General features: G+C 43.8%; 1 long non-coding RNA gene across 1 annotated transcript in view; it reads left to right on the top strand.

Moving 5' to 3' along the window:
* The window catches only part of LOC124548500, a 277,718-nt gene extending 250,715 nt beyond the window's left edge, over positions 1-27,003 (top strand). Inside the window, exon 3 of the long non-coding RNA XR_006967701.1 lies at positions 26,347-27,003. This is a non-coding gene — a long non-coding RNA (uncharacterized LOC124548500). The remainder of the gene's footprint in view (positions 1-26,346) is intronic.
* The last annotated feature ends 320 nt before the right edge of the window (positions 27,004-27,323 follow it).

Genomic DNA, 27,323 nt, shown 5'->3' with positions numbered 1-27,323 from the left:
GTATCGCTGAGCCACGTAAGTCCCAACAGCAACGGTAAGGTCCAGGTTGACGGGAGGGGGGTTACCGTTATCCTTACCGATAAATCCTTCATCCCCCCCATCCTGTATCAACATAGCTTGGATCTCTGGCTCTCCTAAAATCATCTACAAATTCCTTTAAATCCTAGAATGACATGCACTATGCCTCGCCTTCCGAGTCCGTCTCCCTTCCCCAGTTCGCACCCCATACCAACTCCTCCATTTCCCACCCGTTCTTCTCTGCCTAGGATAGAAATCCATGAGACCAGTGAATATAAATGGTACCTGTCCTAATGGGCATTACCGTTCAGTTTGCACAGGGGCCTGAAGATGCCACTAATGTAGTGCCGAAGCTGGTCGAGTAATTAATATATATCCAGCGATGAAATACGTCCCGAGATATATTCTTCTTTTCAGCTCTAGTCACAACGCTCCACCTGACTGCATCCTTTCTCTTAAAGATAATGTTAATGCATCACCAGCATTACTATATACCGTAGCAGTATTATAATCATCACTCACCAGCATTACTATATACCGTAGCAGTATTATAATCATCACTGATTATATTTCATCTGCGCTATAAAATCACGTAAAAACATTTAAAAATAAAAAAGTTGTCTACCAATTTTTATTTTAAAAACATTTATTTTCTTCTGCTTTTTTTATATTTTAACTGATACAAAATGTTTACCCCCTTTGCCCGAAGAGCATTTGTACCCGCTGCCAGCTCACCTCGTCGTGGGAATTTAAATAACAATAAAGGAAAAGAAAGCTTTACTGTATGATTCGATCCAGAGATACCTGAAAGATTTGCAGAGGAAATATTAGCAGCAGACGAAGTGTGGTTACAGCTGAATTCCCGCTATTTTAAGAACCAGTAACGCAGTACATTTTTGAGACGCTGGGACGATGGTGACAGAGAGGAGACAGTAGTAGAAACACAAGACATTGGAAGATATGGTCGCCATTGCTTGTCAGTGAGACAAATTCAGCTTCCGTTTCCAACAGACACTATGATGCTCAACCATCGAAAGTACTGGATGTATTGAACTGCTTTCTGTTTATTTGCAAGACCGACAGTAGTTGTACAGCAGAATTACCATTAATTGACTGACCACAACAGTTAGGTAATCATAAAACATAATTTTGAGATGATCTCATAGTGATTAGGAGAGTGTAGATGCAGAAGTGCAAATATTCATGTAGTATCGCCACTTCCACCGCTACTTAACTGGTTGACACATCGTACACCAGACTAATAATTTAATTAATAAAGAATCGAATTCATAACTAAATTAGGGATGTGTGGGAAATAGGCAACTTGTACAACAAGAACCACATGTTCCTGACCAAATAAATTGGCTGATTATAATTTCTTTAGAGTAAGTTAATGTGTTAGATCCTCATTTCGACACAATATTCTCCCTATACAATGTGAGAGGAAAGGAAACAGGAAGATACTCGTAGTTCCTTGCCACGAGTCCCTCTTGCTGGCTTACTGTTATAAATAAATTGGATGCACTTATTCACAGCGCTGCACATTCATCATCTAAAACTGGACGAAGGGGCGTAAATAACACGGCGCACGAGCTCCAGTCGGCTAGGGACGGGTATTCGGTGTTCCAGTCCGCATCGCACATGGACACAGCTGTAGTGGAACCACACCCATGCCAGACAAGCGTCTGCGTTTTCGCGCTTACCGCGAACGCGCGCAGACGGCCGGCTTGCTGATGCCATCACGAATCGGGCGCAACCCACACATACGCACGGAGGAAGACAGAGATGGAGAGAGAGAGAGAGAGAGAGGGCGAAAGGGAAAGAGCGAGAGCGGGCGGTTGTTTTCCGGTCAGTAAATCAAAAACCGAGAGCGAGCGGCGCCGTGTGACGAGGGAGTAATGTGGAGCGATACGCCGGTCGCGATTTACGAGCCAGTAATAACAGGCCTGCCGGCGCTCGCCGTTCCTGGGCGCGGGGCGCAGGGGGCGGCGTCGGCGACGTGAGCTGCCGCGGCCGTGGCCGCGCCGGTGATTCCCTTTTGATGAGCGACGGGGGCCGGCCGTGGCGCGGCTCGTGCGCGCTATCGATTCCGCGGGCGCAGGAAACTCGCAGTTAGACACGCTGTTGGCAGGGCGGGTCGCCCGCTCCCGGTGATGTGTTATTTAACGAGGCGCTCCGCTGCCCGACAACGCCCTTCTGTCCGAGTGTTAATATTTGAAGTGCGACTCGGCTTCTCGCGTCGGCGCCGAGGTGGGTATTAAAGCTGATCGTCGAATCGCGGCAGCCGGCTTTATAACTCACTACCACTGACTACTTCGGGATGTGGCATTTTGAGATTCTCTTGCCGAGATTGTTTTACAGCCGCCGTTTTGTTTGGATTGGGAAGGAGGAATAAGCTGTTCTTGTCTGTAGTAATATCGCTGCATCTCAGGCGTATCGCTATGGTAGCGACCAGCCCGGAGACGTCGTGAGTTTACACTGTCGAGACAGCTTCTGCATATAACTTCCTTTATCGTCGGAAGGAATTGGACTGTGCCTTTTCGTACATTATTTAAAAGCCCTCGTCGACTCACGTTACAGCTAGCTCGGGCAAGTCTGCCCGTAACAAGATGAACTTGCTTCGGTCGCTGCTCATTAATGTTTCGTGTGCCTGGAGTGTCTTACGCGTTGCCGCCTACCATCACCATCTTCATCGCCTGGTTTTTCTCTCAAATGTCTGTCCTCGTAATCATCAGCCACTGGACTGATTGCTGTATCACGCCAGTCGTCGTCGGGACTGTCGCCTCGCCCTCTGTAATTCCTTTATCCCACTTTCTATCCTCATCCATCCCCTCGTGTCTTCTCTTTTGCCATTTGCCATTTTAGTCGCTAGCGTCGTCTTTGTGTCGTCTTTTGTGTCTCTGGTGTAGCACTGTCAGTTTCCAGTACTTAAAGATCGGCGGAAACAGAAGAGGAATCTCAGGGAGATACGACCATTGCATTTATTCCTTTCTGTGGCGCATTATCGGGAAACACAGGAAGACTTCTCCGGAAACACAAAGAGTGAAGGTGGTCTTCTGCCCAGCAGCTAAAACACCAGCACTTCTGGCTAGGGCCATAGACATCGTCAGGCTTTGGACAACCGGGGTCTGTCAGATCCCCTACGAATGCGGCAAGAGTGTGTAGGTCAGACGGTGCGTACTGTCGAAGATTGTTGCCGAGAACGCCAGCGGCACACTAGTCGGTAGTGGCGGAGCATTGCCTATCGGAATTGCACGGGATAGATTACGACCATGCTAAGGTCCTCACACAGTCGTCTCAGTTCTGGGAGTGTGTCGTTAAAGAACCCATCGGGATTTGAGTAAGGGAACTGCTGATCAGTCGTGATAGTGGCTACAGTTTTAGTAAGGCCTGGGAACGCGCAATTAGTCTCATTAGGGAGAGGAAGGGGATACCTACAACGAACAGATTGCAGGGGCGGTCGGAGGAACAGCAGAGGTGCCGCTATCATGCGTAGCTGGGCGCCAGCCTAGGATGGAGCAGTGTGTCTCTGGGAGCGGTGGGGGAGGAGATGCTGGGCGCGGATGGTGGATAGAACCGCAGATCGGACCGCTGGGAGGAAAAGAGACAAGCGCCACTCCGGCCCCTTTGTGGTCAGTTCATAAGCGCACCTGATGATGGCAACTTGGTCGCATGCCGAAGTATTGTGTCTGTTGGACACCGACGTCTGTCCTTTCACCATTGCACTATTTTGTCATAAATCATCCTTCTTCCATTACCCAGTCATCTAAATGTTCAGCTCATGAGTTCACTTCTCTAACATCCAGCATCAGCTCTCCGTCTATGTCCCATTTCCACATGCCTCCTCATAATCGCCGGCCTAAGTGGCCGTGCGGTTAAAGGCGCTGCAGTCTGGAACCGCAAGACCGCTACGGTCGCAGGTTCGAATCCTGCCTCGGGCATGGATGTTTGTGATGTCCTTAGGTTAGTTAGGTTTAACTAGTTCTAAGTTCTAGGGGACTAAATGACCTCAGCAGTTGAGTCCCATAGTGCTCAGAGCCATTTGAACCATTTCCTCATAATCTTATAACTCTATTCCATCTGCCTGTTTACCTACAAATCGTCATCATGACTCTGTACATCATCCTACAGACAACCTAAAGTGCACCAACATTACCATACAGCATGCCGGCCGCTGTAGCCGAGCGGTTTTAGGCGCTCCCGTCCGGAACCGCGCTGCTGCTACGGTCGCAGACTCGAATCCTGCCTTGGGCATGGATGTGTGTGATGTCCCTAGGTTAGTTAGGTTTAAGTAGTTTCTAAGTCTAGGGGACTGATGACCTCAAATGTTAAGTCCCATAGTGCTTAGAGCGATTTGAACCATTTTGCAGCGTAATTGGTTTACTGAGAATCTTCGTAATGTTGTTTATATGCTAGTAGGGATCTTCAGTACAATTATCAGCTTTTTAGAGCGTGACCAGTTATTCTCTTGGTCTTAGTCATAATTACTCTGCTTGCTTTTTACAAGATTTAAATTGTATTTTTCTTGTTTGAGATATGGTTCGACCGATTGCTACTCCAATATTTTGAATGGTCCTCGCGTAGCCTTTGCTGCATGGTGAACATTGTTGCCACAACCACTTGATCTATGATCCTAGTTCTCATTTAAGAAATAGCTCATGTCACCGTGTGCCACTACCGGTACAAAATGAACAACAAGGACGTCTAAAGGAGTAACAGAGAAGTATTAAATTTGCGAACGCCACTGGTGAAGAACAGCCAAGGAGCTGAATCACAGCTTTACGCCGTGGATGAATTGAAACCACGTTTTAAGGTGAAAACGATGAGTCCAGAAGAAGAGTTTTTGACTTCCTGAAAGATTGGTTTGTTTTTTCGAATATCTTATTGACATGGTAAATATCGTAGACATTCTACGTCGGTGCTGAAAGGCCTAAATCGTGCAGTTAATATGAACATCAGTTTGGTCGTACACTCCTGGAAATTGAAATAAGAACACCGTGAATTCATTGTCCCAGGAAGGGGAAACTTTATTGACACATTCCTGGGGTCAGATACATCACATGATCACACTGACAGAACCACAGGCACATAGACACAGGCAACAGAGCATGCACAATGTCGGCACTAGTACAGTGTATATCCACCTTTCGCAGCAATGCAGGCTGCTATTCTCCCATGGAGACGATCGTAGAGATGCTGGATGTAGTCCTGTGGAACGGCTTGCTATGCCATTTCCACCTGGCGCCTCAGTTGGACCAGCGTTCGCGCTGGACGTGCAGACCGCGTGAGACGACGCTTCATCCAGTCCCAAACATGCTCAATGGGGGACAGATCCAGAGATCTTGCTGGCCAGGGTAGTTGACTTACACCTTCTAGAGCACGTTGGGTGGCACGGGATACATGCGGACGTGCATTGTCCTGTTGGAACAGCAAGTTCCCTTGCCGGTCTAGGAATGGTAGAACGATGGGTTCGATGACGGTTTGGATGTACCGTGCACTATTCAGTGTCCCCTCGACGATCACCAGTGGTGTACGGCCAGTGTAGGAGATCGCTCCCCACACCATGATGCCGGGTGTTGGCCCTGTGTGCCTCGGTCGTATGCAGTCCTGATTGTGGCGCTCACCTGCACGGCGCCAAACACGCATACGACCATCATTGGCACCAAGGCAGAAGCGACTCTCATCGCTGAAGACGACACGTCTCCATTCGTCCCTCCATTCACGCCTGTCGCGACACCACTGGAGGCGGGCTGCACGATGTTGGGGCGTGAGCGGAAGACGACATAACGGTGTGCGGGACCGTAGCCCAGCTTCATGGAGACGGTTGCGAATGGTCCTCGCCGATACCCCAGGAGCAACAGTGTCCCTCATTTGCTGGGAAGTGGCGGTGCGGTCCCCTACGGCACTGCGTAGGATCCTACGGTCTTGGCGTGCATCCGTGCGTCGCTGCGGTCCGGTCCCAGGTCGACGGGCACGTGCACCTTCCGCCGACCACTGGCGACAACATCGATGTACTGTGGAGACCTCACGCCCCACGTGTTGAGCAATTCGGCGTTACGTCCACCCGGCCTCCCGCATGCCCACTATACGCCCTCGCTCAAGTCCGTCAACTGCACATACGGTTCACGTCCACGCTGTCGCGGCATGCTACCAGTGTTAAAGACTGCGATGGAGCTCCGTATGCCACGGCAAACTGGCTGACACTGACGGCGGCGGTGCACAAATGCTGCGCAGCTAACGCCATTCGACGGCCAACACCGCGGTTCCTGGTGTGTCCGCTGTGCCGTGCGTGTGATCATTGCTTGTACAGCCCTCTCGCAGTGTCCGGAGCAAGTATGGTGGGTCTGACACACCGGTGTCAATGTGTTCTTTTTTCCATTTCCAGGAGTGTATTTTGGGCCAGTTGAAGGGAGGATGTTAGTTGCTGGTATAGCTTATCTCGATCCAGTACCGACTGACGCCTGGACCGCCATGGAAAACAAGCACCTCTGGCAATGCTAGCGGGACCCCACAATACAAATGAGGAACAACACTGGACCTGTAGATCACGGTGAACAGTTTTAATGGGAAGTAGGCAACGATCGAGGGTGGCGGATGCTGCATTACGCCTCACACTTCATTACCTTGCAGGCTGCCTCCTATTAGATAGGAAACACGCTACTAAAGAGATTTTTTTTGTGTCATCAGTCTTCAGACTGATTTGATGCTGCCCTCCGTGAATTACTCTCCTGTACAATTTTTACCCTCTATAGCTGCCTCCAGTTCCATGAAAATTGTTCCGTGATGTACTAAGAAATGTCCTACTATCCTGTCTCTCCTTCTCGTCAGTGTTTCCCAACTATTCGTTTCCTCGCACATTCTTCTGTAGCGCCATACCGCAACTGCTTCGATTCCCTTCTTATTTGTTTTTTCCACAGTCCACGTTTCACTACCGTACAATGCTGTGCTCCAAACGTACACTGTCAGAAATTTCTTCCTCAAATTAAGGCCTAGATTTGATACTAGTAGACTTTTCTTGGCCATGAGTGCTCTTTTTCCCAGTGCTAGTCTGCTTTTTATGTCCGCCTTGCTCCGTCCTTCATGGGCTATTTTCCTGCCTAGGTACCAGAATTCCTTAACTTCGTTTACTTCGTGATCACAAATCCTGGTCTTGAGTTTCTCGCTGTTCTCATTTCTGCTACTTCTCATTACTTTCGTCTTTCATCGATTTACTCTCGATCCATATTCTGTGCTTACTTGACTGTCCATTCCATTTCAGAAGATCCTGTAATTCTTCTTCTTTTTCACTCAGGATAACAATATCATCAGCGAATCTTATCTCTGATATTCTTTCATCTTGAATTTTAATTTCGCTCTTGTATCCTTCTTTTATTTATGTCATTGCTTCTTGGATGTATGGTTTGAACAGTAGGGGCGAAAGAGTAATTCCCTGTCTTACACCCTTTTTAATCCGAGAACTTAGTTCTTAGTTATCCACTCTTATTATTCCCTCTTGGCTCTCGGACACATCGTATATTACCCGTCTTTCCCTATAACTTACACCCATTTTTCTCAGAAATTCGAACATTATTTGACATTGTCGAACGCTTCTTCCAAGTCGACAAGTCCCATGAACGTGTCTTGATTTTTCTTTAATCTTGCTTCCTTTATCATCCGCAACGTGAGAATTGCGTCTCTGGTGCCTTTACCTTCTGTAAAGCCAAACTGATAGTCACGTAACACATCCTTAATTTTCTTTTCCATTCTTCTGTTCGTTATTCTTGTCAGGAACTTGGATGGATGAGCTGTTAAGCTGATTGTGCGACAATTCTTGCACTTGTCGGCTCCTGTAATCTTCGGGCTTGTGTGGATGATGTTTTCCGAAAGTTTGATGGTATATCACCAGATATGGTCGTTTTGTTGCCACTTCCTCCAATGACTGTAGAAATTCTGATGGAATGTTCTCGATCCCTTCTGCCTTATAAGACCGTAAGTCTTCGAAAGCTCTTTTAAATTCTGCTTATAATACTGGGTCACCAACCTCTTCTATATCGACTCCTGTTTCTTCTTCTGTCATCTCTTCAGACAATTCTTCTCCTTCATAGAGACTTTCAATGTACTTTCTCCTCTGCATTTAACAGTGGAATTCCCGTTCCACTCTTAATATTACGCCCCTGTTTTTAATTTCACCAGGGGTTGTTTTCACTTTTCTGTATGCTGAGACAGTCCTGTCAACAAACACTTCTTTTTCGATTTTTCACATTTTTCATGTAACCGTTTCGCCTTAGCTTCCCTGCACTTCCTATTTATTTCATTTAGGAGTGACTGATATGTCTGTATTCCTGAATTTTTGTACTTCCTCCTTTCATCCATCAAATGAGGTATTTCTTCTGTTACCCATAGTTTTTTGCAGTTACCTTCTTTGTACCTACATTTTTCTTTTCAACTCCTGTGATTGCTCTTTTTAGAGATGTCCAGTCCTCTTCAACTGTTCCTCATCGCAGTACCTATAGCCTCAGAGCGTCGAGCATATCTCTTCAGTCGTTAGTACTTCCGTACCCCACTTCTTCCAGACTAGTCTTTTAACTTCAGCCTACCCTTCATCAATACTAAATTATGTTCTGAGTTTACATCCGCTCCTGGGTACTCCTTATAATCCAGTATCTGATTTCGTATCTCTAGTTGACCAAGATGTAATCTGACTAAAATCCCCCTGTATCTCCCAGCCTCTTCCAAGTATACCTCCTCCTTTTCTGGTTCTTGATCAGAGTATTCGATTTACTAACTGAAATGTACTGCAGAACTCAGTTAGTCTTTCTCCTCTCTCTTTCCTATTACCAAGCCCATATTCTCCTGTAACCCTTTCTTGTACTCCTTCCCCTACAATCGTATTCCAATCCCCCATGACTTTTAGATTTTCATCTCCCTTTACATACTGAATTACTAGTTCAGTATTCTATACACGTTCTCGATCTCTTCATTTTCGGCTTGCGACGTCGGCATGTATACCTGAGCTATCGTTGTCGGTGTTGCTTTGCTGTCAATTCTGATGAGAGCAAACCTATCACTTAACTGTTCGCATTCATTCACCCTGTGCCCAATCGAACTATTCATAAGGTATCCTACTCCCTTTATAATATTTTCTACTGTTGATATTGTCCTATACTCATCTGACAAGAAATCTTTTTTTCTTTCCATTTTACTTCACTAACGCCCTCTATATCTTTATTGGGCCTCGGCATATCCCTTTTCAGATTTTCTATCTTTTTCTAGCATGTTCAAACTTCTGACGTTCCACGCTTCGATTCGTACGACGTTACCCTTGTGTTGGTCATTCCATCTTTTTCTCATGGTCAACTCCTCCTGGGCAGTCCCCTCCTGGAGATCATAATGGGGGACTATTCTGGAATCTTTTGCCCGCATCTCGTGGTCGTGCGGTAGCGTTCTTGCTTCCCACGCCCGGGTTCCCGGGTTCGATTCCCGGCGGGGTCAGGGATTTTCTCTGCCTCGTGATGGCTGGGTGTTGTGTGCTGTCCTTATGTTAGTTAGGTTTAAGTAGTTCTAAGTTCTAGGGGACTTATGACCACAGCAGTTGAGTCCCATAGTGCTCAGAGCCATTTGAACCATTTTTTTTGGAATCTTTTGCCAATGGAGAGATCATCATGACACTTTATCAGTTATAGGCCAGATGTCTTGTGGATACACGTTATGTTTCTTTATTGTAGTGGTTTCCATTGACTTCTGCATTCACATGCCGTTGATCATTGTTGATTCCTCCATCTTCAAAGGCAGTTTCCCACACAAAGGGCGATCATTGTTGATTCCTCCATCTTCAGAGGCAGTTTCCCACACAAAGGGCAAGAGTGTTCCCTGAACCTCTGTCGGCTCCTCCTCCTCTGTCTTTGATAAGGCCGCTGGTAGAATGACTGTGACGTCTTCTACTGCTATTGCTGATAATTTTTATCCAAAATTTAAGCGGGGACGGGGTTCGACCCCGGGACTGAGGCCATTTTGATTACTAATCAGAGATAACCCTAGACCACGGTTGATGACCTGTACAGAGAGGAAAGAATATTTGGATTTAACGTCTCCTGGCAAGGAAAGCGTTTCTGAAGAAGAGAAATTTGTTAACATCGAGTATAGATTTAAGTGTCAGGAGGTCGTTTCTGAAAGTATTTGTATGGAGTGTAGCCATGTATGCAAGTGAAACATGGACGATAAATAGTTTGGACAAGAAGAGATCAAAAAATGGTTCAAATGACTCTGAGCACTATGGGCCTTAACGTCTTAGGTCATCAGTCGCCTAGAACTTAGAACTACTTAAACCTAACTAACCTAAGGACATCACACACATCCATGCCCGAGGCAGGATCCGAACCTGCGACCGTAGCGGTCGCGCGGTTCCAGACTGAAGCGCCTAGAACCGCTCGGCTGCAACTGCCGGCGACAAGAAGAGAATAGAAGCTTTCAAAATGTGGTACTACAGAAGAACGCTGGAGATTAGATGGGTAGGGCAAATAACTAATGAGGAGGTATTGAATAGAATTGGGGAGAAGAGGAGTTTGTGGCACAACGTGATTAGAAGAAGTGACCTGTTGGTAGGACATGTTCTCAGGTATCAAGGGATCAGCGATTTGGTATTGGAGGGCAGCTTGGAGGGTAAAAATCGTAGAGGGAGACCAAGAGATGAATGCACTAAGCAGATTCAGAAGGATGTAGGTTGCAGTAGGTACTGGGAGATGAAGAGGCTTGCACATCATAGAGTAGCATGGAGAGCTGCAGCAAACCAGTCTCTGGACTGAAGACCTCAACAGCAACAACAACGACAACAACAACAACAACGTCTCTTGGAGGACAATATCATTGCAGACTGGGCACAAATTCACGTCGTATACTGAAGTAAAGGGAACGGATGTTTTTCGTTTCCAAGGGACCATTCCGATACTGATCATAACAGATTAAAAGAATACTGTAAACCTAATCTGGGTAGTCTGCTGAATATTTTAAACTCGCTGCTCCTGAGTGCGAATCCAGCCCCTGTGCAACGTCATATTCTGGGTCGGTTGCATGACTGGAAGGATGAATGACACCAGTCTACATATGCATCTTCATCTACATATACACCAACACGTGTCAAGTAATCTTGTGACCTGTGATGGAGGATACTCTCGTAGTATTATCTTTTCCAAGATTTCTTTTCCTACTCCCTAATGGCGCGTGTAAATAATGATTGTCTCCAAAGCTGCGTATGAACTCTAATGACTCTGATTTTCTCGTCGTGTTCATTTCGTGAGACGTATATGGGGGATGTTTTCTGTGGCTGACGCTTCCTGGAACGTACGCTCTCGAAATTTCAACAATATCTCTCTGTGATGAACAACGCCTCTTTTTTTAGCGTCTGCTACTGGAGCTTGTTGGGCATCACCGTAATACCCTCGTGCCGAGTAAACGATCCCATAACGAAACGTGCGCTCTTCTTTGGATTTTCGCTACCTTTTCTGTTAATTCAAGGTGATAAACATTTGAGATTGACGTACAACAATCAAAAATAGGTGGAACGACTATATCGTAAGCCACTTCCATCGTGTATAAATTACATTTCCATAAGCTTCTCCTAATGAATCTCTGGCATCCTTTTTTCCTGCCATTTGCTTTATGTGATCATTCCGCTTTAGGTAGTTCTGTATTTTTCAGATGAGAGCATGTTCACTTCAGAGTGAGTACCGTTGGCCAGGAGTGTGGTATTTCACGGATTCGTCAAACCCAAACCCTTCCATCGTGCTGCCAAGAGGTATAGCGTGATTCATGACTGCAAATTACTCGTTTTCGCTAGTCTAATGACGTCGCTCTTTACACCTCCTCGAGCTTCGCTTAGCATTGACTACAGAAATGTATGGCTTACGAGGTGATACTCGAGCATTGTACCCCATTCTTCTCAGCTCCCTACGCAGTCATTTTGCCAGCTGCACTGCTAATAGTACTCTGGAAGTCACAAGTGATTCCTTATGCTGGTTTCGTACGACTTTTTACAACCACCTTCCTCATGCCCGACGATTCCTGTCCGCCAGTACGTGAGGTCTCCCTGGCCTTGGTTTAGCTGTGCTTGTTCCTTTGAGTTTCCACTTCATAAACACATCACCAAGAACCTACCTGGCCGGCTTTATAAGGGTTGAAACGTTCCTGACGGATTTGTTTCTCAAGTGTCGTCCAGTCACTAGTCCATGTTCTAAGTCACTGTTACATTTTGATGTTAACGCTTCTCTACTGGCTACACAATACTCCCCGTCTCCTTATATACTGGTGAGTCAGCCTCTCGTGACATGTAGTGATCAATTCTGCGTTCCATAAGCGTTTTAGGATCTTTTTGATCAGTGTACGTGGTTAATTGTCGCTCTGAATATGATAATGAGATTATTAAAAAAATGTTCAAATGTGTATGAAATCTTACAAACTACTTAACCTAAATTATTCTAAGGACAAACACGCACACCCATGCCCGAGGGAGGACTCGAACCTCCGCCGGGACCAGCCGCACAGTCCATGACTGCAGCGCCGCAGACCGCTCGGCTAATCCCGTGCGGCAATGAGATTATAAAACATGAGTGATGGACATAAAAGAAATTAATCAGTTCACCACGGGAGACGAAACTTTTAATTCTGGCGGTGACTGGAACTCGGTGCTAGAAAAATAAAGAGAACGAAACATAACAGGAAAACAGAGACTGGGGGTTAGGAATGAATGGCAAGTCGCGTGCTAGAATTGTTCAGAGAACACTTTTTAATCATTGCTAACACTGGCCGTAATTTATGAAGTGCAGATGAAAACTGAAAAAATTACAGAAAGGTTGTAAATAAAACGGATGGAAACAGGAGAGTTTAAAATGGAGCATTAGGCAGCTATGGACTGAAAGAAAAAGCAGAATACAGTAGAAGATATAATGAAGAGCTGTGAGAGATGAAGTAGTGAAGACAGCAGAATCTCGAATAGTCAAAAAGACAAAGCCCTGTAGAAATCTTTTGACAACACGAGAGATACTGAATTTATTCGACGAAAGGAGGGAATTTAAAAGTGCAGAAAAATAATTAGGCAAAAGATAGTACCAGTGTCTAAAAATTATACTGACAGAAAACGCAAAATGGTAAAGCAGGAATGGTTAGAGGAAAAATGTACAACCATAGAAGCAAGCATGAATATGGGGAAAATAGTTGCCACGCACAGGCAAATTAAAGGAAATTTTGAAGAAAGGAAAGGCAACTGTATGAATATCAAGAACTCAGGCGGAAAGCCATTACGAATTAAAAAGGGAAGGCTAAAAGGTAGAAGAAATATATATAAGGGCTACGCAAAGGAAATAAATTGTGAAGTCATTTCGAATAATCGCTCTCAGGATAGTCAGGGGCTTTTCAGCTGAACATCAGGAGAGCTGCTACAGGGGCAGAGGTAGAGTCCCAATTGCGGAAATTTGGGGGCGTGGGGTCCATTTCCTGAATTTGCCTTACAACCAACGGAGACCTCCCGAAAACCTTAGTGAGAACCTGCGGACGATGGAAACTATTTTTCATTTAATTCCTGGATGATATGTTCCAGACAAAAGATATGAATCCTAATGTTTGTGAATGTCTATTTGTTCATGTGTGTACCGAGTAAATCCGATGACTTGCGCAAAATGCGCAAAAATATGATGCTGCAAAAAGATCTGACACTTCACAGAAAGACGTACGCCGAAACGAGGCACTTGTGGTAGACGACATCCTCTCAGAATTATAGATATCCTTGGGAGAACATGCCATGACAAAACTATTCCACCTGGTATGTAAGATATGCTAGAAGGGAGAAATACCCTCAGACTTCATGAAGAATATTATAATGTCAATGTTAAAGATGGCGGGTGCTGCCGGATGCGTATATCACCGACCTATCAGTTTAATAAGTCATGGTTGCAAAACATTATCAGGGATTATTTACAAAATAATGAAAAAACTGATAGATGCCGACCTTTGGAAGATCAGTTTGAGTTCCGGAGAAATGTAGGAATAAGCGAGGCAATGCTGAGTCTATGATGTCTCTTAGAAGGTAGATTGAAGAAAGGCAAACCTACTTTTATTGCAGTTGTAGATCTACAGAAACATTTTGCCAGTTAGATTAGATTAGATTAGATTAGTACTTGATCCATAGATCTTGGGTACGACACTTCATAATGATGTTGAACGTGTCAGGTTAATAAAAGGTGACTATACAGGATATTACATTACACAAAATATTGCATGACACTTACTATTATTAATTTTTTTGGTGGGGGTTGGGTAAGTTACCCACTTACTATATCCAAAAATTCATCTAATGAGTAGAAGGAGTTGCCATTACGAAATTCTTTTAATTTCCTTTTAAATGCTATATGGCTATCTGTCAGACTTTTGATGCTATTAGATAAGTGACCAAAGACTTTTGTGGCAGCATAATTTACCCCCTTCTGAGCCAAAGGTAGATTTAACCTTGAGCAGTGAAGATCGTCCTTTCTCCCAGTGTTGTAGCCATGTATATTGCTATTACTTTTGAATTCGTTCGGATTGTTAATAACAAATTTCATAAGTGAATGTATATATTGTGAGGCTACAGTGAAGATCTCTAGCTCTTTAAATACATGTTTGCAGGATGATCTTGGATGAACTCCAGCAACTATTCTGATTACACGCTTTTGTGCAACGAACGCTCTTTTACTCAATGATGAGTTGCCCCAGAATATGATGCCATACGAAAGCAGAGAATGAAAATAGCCATGGTAAGCTAATTTACTCAGGTGTATATCGCCAAAATTTGCAATGACCCTAATAGCATAAGTAGCTGAACTCAAACGTTTCAGCAGATCCTCAGTGTGTTTTTTCCAGTTCAACCCCTCATCAATGCACACACCTAGAAATTTTGAATATTCTACCTTAGCTACCGATTTCTGATCGAAGTCTATATTTATTAATGGTGTCATTCCATTTACTGTGTGGAACTGTATATACTGTGTCTTGTCAAAGTTAATGAGAGCCCATTTGCAGAGAACCACTTAATGATTTTCTAAAAAACATCGTTTACAATTTCACCAGTTAATTCTTGTCTATTGGGTGTGACAGCTATACTTGTAGCATCGAAAAAAGTACCAGCTTTGCATCTTCGTGAATATAGAATGGCAAGTCATTAATATATATTAAGAACAGCAGAGGACCCAAGACCGAACCTTTCAGCACCCCATTCTTGATTGTTCCCCAGTTTGAGAAATCACCCGTTTTTTGCATATTATGTGAACTGCTTATTTCAACTTTCTGCACTCTTCCAGTTAGGTATGATTTAAACCATTTGAGCACTGTCCCATTCATACCACAGTACTTGAGCTTATCTAGAAGTATTCCATGATTTACACAATGAAAAGCCTTTGATAGATCACAAAAAATCCCAACAGGTGACTTCCGGTTACTCAGAGCATTTAATATTTCATTAGTGAAAGTATATATAGCATTTTCCGTTGAAAAACCCTTGGGGAAACCAAACTGACATTTTGTTAAAACTTTATTTTTACAAAGGTGTGAAGCTACTCTACAATACATTACTTTTTCAAGAATTTTGGATAAGGCAGTCAGAAGAGAGATTGGGCGGTAGTTGTTGACATCAGACGTATCGCCTCTCTTATGATGTGGTTTAACAATGGCATACTTCAGTCTATCTGGGAAAATACCCTGCTTCAGAGAGCTATTACATATGTGGCTAAGAATCCCACTTATTTCTTGGGAACAAGCTTTTATTATCTTGCTAGAAATGCCACCAATTCCATGTGAGCTTTCATTCTTGAGAGATTTTATTATCTTCCTAATTTCAGAAGGTGAGGTGGGTGGAATTTCAATTGTATCAAATGGTCTGGGTAAGGCCTCTTCCATTAACTGCCTTGCTTCTTCTAATCCTATTTTCTCTACAACATTTAAAAAATGATTATTCAAAATGTTTTCGACTTCCAACTTGTTGTTTATCAAGTTTCCATTCGCTTTTATGGTGATGCCGTCATCCTGTACTCTTGGTTGCCCTACCTCCCTTGTAATAATATTCCAAATTGTTTTGATTTTGTTATCAGAGGTATTAATCTCAGACATGATGCACATGCTTCTGGATTTTTTAATAACCTTTCTTAAAGTAGCACAGCAGTTTTTATAATATTTGGCTGTTTCTGGGTCATTACTCTTTCTTGTTGTTATATACAGTTCCCTTTTGTGGTTACAAGACATTTTTATTCCTTTAGTAAGCCAAGGATTTTTGCATGGTTTCTTATAATTAGATTTAACTACTCTCTTGGGAAACAGTTTTCAAATTCTCTTACAAGTGTATCATGAATAAGTTACATTTTAAATTAGCATTGGGTTTCTTGTACACCACATCCCAGTCTAACTGCTGAAGATTTTCTCTGAAATTTCTAATTGTTGAGTCATTAATTGAATGCACAACTTTGGAGGGCAGTTTTGAATTACTGAATGGAGCTATGTCATATACTGTAACTAGCTGAGCATCATGATCAGAAAGGCCATTCTCAACAGGACAAGAATTTATGTTTTTAAACCTATCTTGGTCTATAAAAATGTTATCTATCAATGTGCTGCTGTCCTTTACTACCCAAGTAGGAAAATTAATGACAGATGTCAAATTGAAAGAACTGAGCAAGACTTCCAGGTCATTCTTCCTATTACATTCTTTCAGTGAATCAACATTGAAGTCCCCACAAATAATTTGCAGATAGCACAACAAGGTATCCAAGTTTTCCAGGAATAATTGAAAGTTTCCTGAAGGGGACCTGTATACTGTTACAATTATAAAAGAGCCCTCCTTCAGTTTAAGTTGACAGGCACATGCTGACTGCAATACACTCTCTGCTAATCTGATGTTAATACGAATGAAATATTGGGAGTGAAAAGCAAGTAACATCTTGTACGTAAAAGTTATACGAATAGGAGGACATGAAAGGCAAAGTAACAGTTGAAAAAGGGATGAAACAGGTTTTTAGCGTATTCCCAATGTTAATCAGTCTGTACATTGAGCAAACAGTGAAGGAAACCAAGGAGCAATTTGGAAAGGGAATTAAACTTTATGGAGCATAAATAAATATTTTGGCGTTAAATTTACAATTTTTCCCGGCGAATTAAACGTTCGAAGAGATTTCGGGACTGCAGCCGGTCGTCATCCTAGTTTACGACGACCGGTTGCAGTCCCGAGATCTCTTCGAACAAATATTCTGGCGTCTGCCTATAACACTGTAATTCTCTGGTAGACGACATGGAAGAGCAGTCGAACGGAATGGATAGTATGTTGAAAAAAGGTTAAAAGCAAGTAAGTATGTAAAAAAAAAAGGGTAATGGAGTGCAGTCAAATAAAATCAGGCGCTGCTAGGGAAATTAGATTAGAAAATGAGACACTAACATTAGTAGATGATTTTGTAAGTATGCTGTTTAGGTTTTTATGTTGGTGACTCCATGTAGCGCTCTGTATTAAAATAGCTGACTGCGCTGTATGCAGTCTGTGGCTGGTTGGACTCATTGTTGGATTATTCGTTAGTGTAGTGTTGGGCAGTTGGATGTGAACAGCGCGTAGCGTTGAGCAGTTGGAGGTGAGCCGCCAGCAACAGTGGATGTGGGGAGAGAGATGCCAGAGTTTTGAGAGGTTGCTATGAGAGCACGATCTGGACGTGATGTCACAAAATTATATATATATATATATATATATATATATATATATATATATATATATATATATATATATAATAACTTTTGAACGCTAAATACATTGTTTGTTTTATATCAGAATCTTTCATTTGCTAACTATGCCTATCAGTAGTAAGTGCCTTCAGTAGTTAGAATCTTTTATTTAGCTGGCAGTATTGGCGCTCGCTGTATTGCAGTAGGTCGAGTAACGAAGCTTTTTGTGAGGTAAGTGATTCATGAAAAGTTTAGGTTATTGTTAGTCAGGGCCATTCTTTTTTAGGGATTGTTGAAAGTCAGATTGTGTTGCGCTAAAAATATTGTGTGTCAGTTTAGTGATGATCAGAATAAGTAAAGAGAAAACTGTCGGGGTAGGTTGAGTTTCGCTCAGCTGTTTGAAAATCAAATAAGAGTATTTCAGGCACTGTCATTCTTTACATTCAAAGGAGAAGTTTCATATGTCGACCCTTAGCCGAGGATATCTCACTGGAATCTTCTGATTTTTTCTTGTAGTTTGTGTAATCAGTGTAGTTAGATATGATGGGAAGTTCGCTGGCAGCAGGAACAGGACGTCCAGGCAGGTGAATACAAGGTTATAAATACAAAATCAAATAGGGAGAACGTAGCAGTAGGTTTATTAATGAGTAAAAAAATTGGAATGCTGATAAGGTAATATGAACAAGAAAGAGAACACATTATTAGAGTCAAGATGGATACAAAGCCCAAACCCAGCACCATAGTACAAGTTTATATGCCAACTAGTTCCGCAGATGAGGAGGAGATTGAGAAAATGTGGCATTAGATAAGAGAAATGATTCAGATAGTTAAGGGAGCCGAAAATTTAATAGTCGTGGGGGACTGGAAATCGATAGTAGGAAAAGGAAGAGGAGGAAAAGTAGTGAGTGAATAGGGAGTGGGGGAAAGGAATGAAAGGGGAAGCCGCCCGGTAGAATTTTGCGCAAAGCATTAATCATAGCTAACACTTGGTTTAAGAATCATGAGAAAAGATTGTACACGTGGAAAAGACCTGGAGACACTGGAAGGTTTCAGATTACATAATGGTTAAACAGACCTTTAGGAACCACATTTCCAGGGGCAGATGTGGACTCTGACCACAACTTATTGATTATGAACTGCAGATGAAAATTGAAAATAAACTGCAAAAAGGCAGAAATTTAAGGAGTTGGGACCTAAATGAACTGAAAAAACTAGAGGTTTCAGAGGGAGCATTAGTGAACGATTGACAAGAACAGGGGAAAGGAATACAGTAGAAGAAGCATGGGTACCTTTGAGAGATGAAATATGAAGGCAGCAGAGTATCAAGTAGTTAAAAAGACGAGGGCTAGTAGAAGTCCTTGGGTAACACAAGAGATATTCAATTTAAATGATGAAAAGTGATAATATAAAAAAGCAATAAATAAGCAGGTGAAAGGGAATACAAACGTCTAAGCAGGAACGGTTAGAGGACAAATGTAAGGATGTAGAAGAATATATCACTAGGCTTAAGGTGGATACTGCCTACAGGAAAATTAAAGAGACCTTCGGAGAAAAGAGAACCACCTACATGGGCATCAAGAGCTCAGATGGAAAACCAGTCCTAAGCAAAGAAGGGAAAGCAGAAAGGTGGAAGGAGTATATAGAGGGTCTGTACAACGGACATGTACTTGAGGTAAATATTATGGAAAGGGAAGAGGACGTAGAGGAAGAAGAGAAGGGGGTAATGCTACTGCGCGAAGAATTTGAAAAAGCACTGAAAGACTTAAGACGAAAGAAGACCCCCAGGAGTAGACAACATCCCACTAGGGCTACTGGTAGTGTTGGGAGAGCCAGCCAAGACAAAATTCTTCCATCTGGTGAGCAATATGTATGAGACAGACGAAATATACCCTCCGACTTCAAGTTATAATAGTCCCAATTCCAAAGAAAGCAGAAGCTGACAAGTGTGAAAATTACCGAACTATCTGTTTAATAAGTCACAGCTGCAAAATACTAACACAAACCCTTGAATGGGGAAAATGGTACAGGCCGACCTGCGAGAGGATCAGTTTGGATTCCGGAGGAAATATTGACTCTAGGTTAAGGTAAGACAAACCTACATTAATAGCATTTATAGCCTTGGGTAAAACTTTTGACAATATTGACTGGAATACTCTCTTTCAAATTCTGAAGGTGGCAGGGGTAAAACAAAGGGAGCGAAAGACTAATTAGAATTTGTACAGAAACCAGATGGCAGTTATGAGTCGAGGGGAAGCAAAGGGAAGCAGTGGTTGAGAAGAGATTGAGACAGCATTGTAGACTCCCTGATGTTGTTCAGTCTGTATATTGAGCAAACAATAAAGGAAGCAAAAGAAAAATTTGGATTAGGGATTAAAGTTCAGGGAGAGGAAATAAAAACTTTGAGACTTCCTGGCAGATTAAAACTGTGTGCCCGACCGAGACTCGAACTCGGGACCTTTGCCTTTCGCGGGAAAGTGCTGGCAAGATACTGGCAGAAGCAAAGCTGTGAGTACCGGGCGTGAGTCGTGCTTCGGTAGCTCAGATGGTAGAGCACTTGCCTGCGAAAGGCAAAGGTCCCGAGTTCGAGTCTCGGTCGGGCACACAGTTTTAATCTGCCAGGAAGTTTCATATCAGCGCACACTCCGCTGTAGAGTGAAAATCTCATTCTGGAAACATCCCCCAGGCTGTGGCTAAGCCATGTCTCCGCAATATCCTTTCTTTCAGGAGTGGTAGTTCTGGAAGTTTTGCAGGAGAGCTTCTGTAAAGTTTGGAAGGTAGGAGACGAGATACTGGCAGAAGTAAAGCTGTGAGTACCGGCCGTGAGTCGTGCTTCGGTAGCTCAGATGGTAGAGCACTTGCCCGCGAAAGGCAAAGGTCCCGAGTTCGAGTCTCGGTCCGGCACACAGTTTTAATCTGGCAGGGAGTTTCATATCAGCGCACACTCCGCTGCAGAGTGAAAATCTCATTCTAAAAACTTTGAGGTTTGCCGAGACATTGTAATTCTGTCAGAGACAGCAAAGGACTCAGAAGAAGAGCTGAGCGGAATGGACAGTATCTTGAAAGTGGATATAAGATGCACGTCAACAAATTCTAAACGAGGATAATGGAATGTAGTGGAAGTAAATCAGATGATGCTGAGGAAATTACCATTAGAAAATGAGACACTTGAAGTAGTAAATGAGATTTGCTATTTGGGATGCAAAATAACTGATAATAGTCGAAGTAGGGAGGATATAAGATGTAGACTGGCAATGGCAAGAAAAGCGTTGCTGAAGAAGATAAATATTTGTTAACGTCGGTTATTGACATAAGTGTCAGGAAGTCCTATCTGAAAGAATTTGCATGGAGTATAGCCATGTATGGAAGTGATACATGGGCAATAAACAGTTTAGACAAGAAGAAAATAGAAGCTTTTGAAATGTGGTGCTGTAGAAGAATGCTGAAGATTAGATGGGTAGATCACGAAACTAATGAAGAGGTACTGAATAGAGTTGGGAAGAAGAGAAATTTGCGTTACAACCTGACTAAAAGAAGTTATCAGTTGCTAGGACACATTCTGAGGCATCAATAGATTGCCAATTTAGTATTGGAGGGAAGCGTGGAGGGTAACAATTGTAGAGGGAGACCAAGAGATGAATACAGTAAGCAGATTCAGAGGAATGTAGGTTGCAGTTGTTATTCGGAGATGAAGAGGCTTACCCAGGATAGAGTAGCATGGAGAGCTGCATCAAACCAGTCTTTGGACTGAAGACCACAACAACAACATGAGTTGCGGTTGAACAGGAGAATGCTAAACATCAGTGGATAGGACAACAAATGAATCGAAGAAAATAAATTTGTGACTTAACTTGATTATAAGAAGGGATCAGTTGGTAGGGTACATTCTGAAACTTCAAGAAATAGTCGTTTGGATTATGCAAGGAAGAGTGGGTGGTAGAAATTAGAGGCAGAGCCCAGTTCTTGACTACAGTAAGCTGTTTCAGGATAGACTGGTATGATGAAGAACTGGTTCGGACCAAACCTTGGAATGAAGACCTCAACAACTACAAGAACTGTTTTGGCGTAACCATAAGCGCCGGAAAGAAGATGAAGAACAGAATACTATAGAAGGCAGTGAGGAAACGTCAGTCAATAGCTGCTGAATAGGACCGAGTCGCGCCAGCAGCGCCGCCTGCAAGAAGTGAATTAGAACGCCGCTCCTGCCAGTGTTGGCCGCTCAGATGGGCTCAGTGTACAGACAATAGTGGACAGTATTAGTGGCGTGTGTCATCTTCCAGGAAATTTACACATAGCCAAGGACTGTAAATTATATTGCATGTCGCCCCTCGTTTGCGACTACTACTTGTAAATCTCAAAGTTAAGTATTGTCATTTGCTTTATAGAAATAAAACTACTAATGTTATTTTCTTGAATTCTTGTATAGCATTCCGAGAATACTTTATCTCTTAAGCACCCTACAAGCGATGAGTGGGAAAGATAAAACAAATGGCGTCGAGGTGTTACAAACGTACTCAGCACTGATGTCCACAGACATATTTTTGCAGGTGCCTTAATTTTCTCTTGTCTTTACTTTACAGAGGCGCTCGCTTTGCTTTAACAGTTTCTTGTCATTTTTGCTAATCAGTGTTATCAGGTGGGCGTTGCAGAATAGTTCATTGTACATATTTTTGTCTTCCAACAATGGAAAAGCCATTCCAGTTGTCGGAAAGTGTACTTTACCTGCCATGTATGCTCGCATACCCGATCAGTGACTTTTCCTGTGCTAAAATCACTGGAGTGTGAGAACACAAGCGTTAGATGCCACCCAGCTAATTCAGATGTTTCAGTTCCATACTCACCAAATCTCCACGTTACTCAACACAGTGCAGCAGCTACTGGCCAATGCTGCGCGCCCGCCGGAACAAGCACCGCCTACTACAGCTGCGCATAAAATGGCTCTGAACACTATGGGAGTTATCATCGGAGGTCATCAGTCCCCTAGAACTTAGAAATACTTAAACCTAACTAACCTAAGGACATCACACACATCTAGGCCCGAGGCAGGATTCGAACCTGTGACCGTAGCAGTCGCGAGGTTACGGACTGAAGCGCCTAGAACCGCATGGCCACCGCGGCCGGCCGTATGACAGTGTTATTGGCTCTCTAACTAACTATTATGACCAACAAATGTATGTGGTAGCAGCTAGGTATCAATTCGTTAGTTGCAAAAATCGGTCAGAACAAACTTATCGCGAGCCGATAACAGACGTGCAGGGTATGGCACGGAAATGCAAATTCAAATGTGCTTGCAGTGCTTTATACGCAGACGTTATGTTGCGTGATACGATCATGTACAATGAACCTGATGTCAAAATCGGAGAGCAAATTTTGAAACAGTCCCATCGATCATTTCAGCAGACACTGCAAATACTAGATCAGTACGATTCCGGTGCCTTGTCGGCTCATACATTTAAGCAGCCAGCTATTTGTCGGATTACGTCCCTTAGTAGCGATCGCCCCATTCCGCACCGGCGGCGTGCACTAGCCACCCCGAGTAAACAACCTCCCATGCTACGTAAGCAGTTTGGTAAACAGGCGGCTACCCAGGCGAACAGAATTAAGTCTTGCCCTCGGTGTTATACACGGCGCAAACGCCAAGACTGCCCCTCCCGACAAGCCAAGTGTTATGCTTCTGGTAGTATGTTTGCAACAGAACAGTCATGAGAGTTCGGCCCACTCACAAAAATCTAATCACTAGGCCCATATCATTAATGCAGTATATTCCAAATTTGCAACCAGCAAGCGCTCAGTTTCTACAGTGATACGTCAGACAAACAAACTTTTTGTTCATTTGCTTATTTGTGGGAAACATGTGAAATTTCGGTTGGACATGGGTGCCTCTGTCACATTGCTAAATCGTCACACGTATGAACTGTTAGGCTCCCTACACCTGTCTACAACTAGCACACAACTGACGGCTTATAATGGAAAAGACATTCCAGTTGTCGAAAAGTGTACTTTGCCTGTCATGTATGCTCGCATACCCGAACAGTGACTTTTCCTGTGCTAAAATCACTGGAGTGTGAGAACATATTTGGTCTTGATTCTGTTGATTTGTTTGGCTTTAACATTCAAGACAATGTGTTGTTATTGTCTGCATTCAATGCAAAAGACAGTGTAGCTAGGTTACTAAAAGAATTCCTGGAACTCTATTTTGAAGGTTTAGGCAAAGCCAACTATGTTGTTGTCCATATTACGCCAAAGACAATGCTCAGCCGAAATTTTGACGGTCCAGAACTGTTAGCATTGCGTTACGGGAAAAGTCACTGCTGAACTTAAAGAATTGCAAAATAACGGAATTATTGTCCCCATATCAGCTAGTCAATGGGCAAGTCCACTGGGTTTGCTCCCCATACCTTCAGGTCTCATTCTCCTCTGTGTTGATTGTAGGTCTACAGTCGACCCACAAATTGTAACTGATACTTATCCATTGTCAAGAGCAGAAGATCTCATGGAAAAATGAGGGGCTGGACGCTACTTTTCGAAAATTGATTTGCGCGACACGTATCTTCAAATACCGCTCGATGAAGAATCTCAAAAAGTGTGTGTAGTAAATACTCATTTGGGCTTGTTTAAATATTTGCGTTTGTGTTATGGCAGTGCTTCCGCACCCGCCCTTTTTCAACGGTATTTGGAATGGCTGACTGTACAAGAGCCAAACTGTTCAAACTACTTGGAGAATATTGTAGTAGCAGGTCGTACACTGAAGACCATATTGAAATTTTACTTGCTTTGTTTCGTGTGTTATCTGATGCAGGACTAAATTGTCTACTGGACAAGTGTGATTTTTTTTAAACCTGAATTGCAGTATCTTGGTAACGTCATGAACAGTCAAGGTGTAGATTCTTTTCAGTCGCATTTGTTAGCCATACGCGATTTGTCAGTTCCTCGCAAGATCACGGAATTGCAGTCAGTTTTATGGAAAATGAACTATTATATTCGGTTCATACCGAATGTTGCACAAGTCGCGGCTCCACTGCATCGCTTGCGTCGCAAGAATATCCCCTTTGTTTTGGCCGATGAGTGCCAAGTAGCATTTCAAAAGCTTAAAGTTCCATTTCTCAGTGATCGATGCCTAGTTCACTTTCATCCTGACAAACCAGTTGTATTGCAAGTAGACGCTTCCACTTACGGAATCGGTGCAGTGCTTTCGCACAGAAGTTGTGATAAAGACAGATCTGTTTCTTTCGCATAAAAAGTGTTGTCCAAAGTTCAGTGTAACTATTCACAAATTGAAAAAGAGACTTTAGCTATTGTGTATTGAGTCACAAAATTTCACCACTATTTGTATGGCACAAAATTCTACTTAGTGACGTATCAGAAGCCTTTGCAGTCCTTATTTCATCCGAAGAAACCGGTTCCTGTACGAACTGCCCAAAAATTCCAAAGATGGGCTTTGTTGTTGTCCCAATACAGGTACGAGATTGTGTATCGTCCGACAGCTCAACATGGTTATGCAGACGCGCTTGCACGTCTTCCGATTGGCCCAGATACAGATTTTGACGCTTCTGCTGCACCTTGTTGTCACACCGATGCTCAAGATTCTTACCTGCTTCAGTCTTTTCCGCTGAACTGTAGCAAAATTCCACAGCCCACGGAAGCTGATTCGGATTTGAACATTTTACTCAAATACATTCGCACATCTTCCCCTCACTCAGTGAATAGCATAAAGGACTCTGTAGTGCGCCGATACTTTGCACGTCGACATAGCCTCGCTGTACACAAAAGTGTCATTCTTGTTCATAATGACAGTGGACAGACCCGTGTGTCGATCGCTAAAGCTTTGCAAAAAGAAGTGTTGCAGTTACTTCACCAAGGACATTGGGGGATTGTTCGTACGAAACAGTTAGCGCGTAACACTGTATTTGGCAGACTATGGATGCCCAAATACAACAGATGACGTCAAAGTATCACGCATGTGCGGAAACTCAGTCCACTCCGCCACAAAAAATCTCTGCTTGGCGCAAGTTGCAGGCATCAAGGCAACATGGACACATAGACTTTGCAGGACCTTTTTGGAACACTGGTTTCCTTTTGCTGTGCCAGTTCAGTTGTTGTCATCGATTTTTTGCCTAGAAGGTTTACCTGAAGTGATAGTGTCAGACAATGGCCCTCAGTTCACGTGAAATGAATTTCAAACATCCTGTGAGCGCAACGGCATACAGCATGTAACTAGTGCACCGTTCCATCCACAGTCAAACGGTGAAGCGAAACGTTTTGTCAAAAAATTCAAGCATCAGATGGCCAAACTTCGCTCGGTACACACCAGTGATCAAGAATTGCTGCTGTTTCTCGCCTCGTATCGTTCCCACCCACGAGATGGACCATCGCCGGCGGAATTGTTTCACGGCCGCCGCTATCGCTCGCTGCTCCACCTGTTCCACCCTCCTCAGCAACCGGCGCCGAAGGAAGACGCAAGTATCGTTTCGCGCCGCATGTTATTGTCTTTTACAGGGTTTTTAGTGACATCAGACTGTGGGCGCGAGGCGAGATCGTCCGTCGACTAGGCGCTTGCATGTCTCTTCTTTCAAGTCCTGATGGTTTGCAGCGCTGCCATCAAACTCAACTTCGCTTCTGTCTCTCTTCTCCCAGATTCACTGGTCCAGAGGACAGTGCGGCCACAGCTGCCGCCCGAGGGTGTCATCACGACACCGCGGGACAATCCCATGGAGACGGAGCCTTCGCCTTATCCGCCTCCTCTCGTCCTACCGATAGACCTGGACCCGCCCGCACAGCGGCACTCGCCGCTTCTTCATCTGGCTCATGGCAGCCGAAGGTGGACGCGTACCCTTCTGGTCGTTTTCCAGGGGACGTTTCTGCCAGAGTGCAGGCCGGATGGCGGGGTACAGCCGGAAGCTTGACGTCCCCTGCAGCCACAGCTTCCGGCCCGTCGAGGCGCCCACACTTCTGCAGCCCCCGCCGTAGTCGCACCCATACACGACGACCGTCCGTCGATTTGTGAGGGAGGAATGTTCTGGCCTAACCACAAGCGCCGGAACGGAGACGAAGAACGGAAGACCAGAGAAGTTGATGAGGAAACGTCAGCCAATAGCCGCTGACAAGAACCGAGTCGCGCCAGGTGCGCCCCCTGCAAGAAGTGAATATAAGCGCCAGCCTCGGCCGCGCAGATGGGCTCAGTGTACAGACAACAGTGGACAGGATTCGCCGAGCAGTATTAGTGACGTGTGTTAACTTACAGGAATATTACACGTAGCCAATGACTCTAAATTATATTGCATGTCGCCCCTCGTTTGTGACTACTACTTGTAAATCTCAAAGTTAAGTATTGTCATTTGCTTTATAGAAATAAAACTACTAATGTTATTTTCTTGAACTGCTGTATAGCATTCCGAGAACACTGTATCCCCTAGGCACACTATAAGCGACGAGTGGGCAAGATCCAACAACAACAACAACAACAACAGTGGCCGTCACGACGCAGTGGGCTCAGGCAGAAAGGGTTATATCGAATGAGTAGGTCCAACTATCTGGAAATAACATAGTTCTTCAACGTTTTTACCGAATAATAGATTCGAATATGTGTGACTGCCAGGAAATCAAAGCCGGCA

Source organism: Schistocerca americana, chromosome 1, assembly GCF_021461395.2.
Source record: "Schistocerca americana isolate TAMUIC-IGC-003095 chromosome 1, iqSchAmer2.1, whole genome shotgun sequence".
Classification (NCBI taxonomy): domain Eukaryota; kingdom Metazoa; phylum Arthropoda; class Insecta; order Orthoptera; family Acrididae; genus Schistocerca; species Schistocerca americana.
This window is presented reverse-complemented; position numbering and strand designations above follow the sequence as displayed.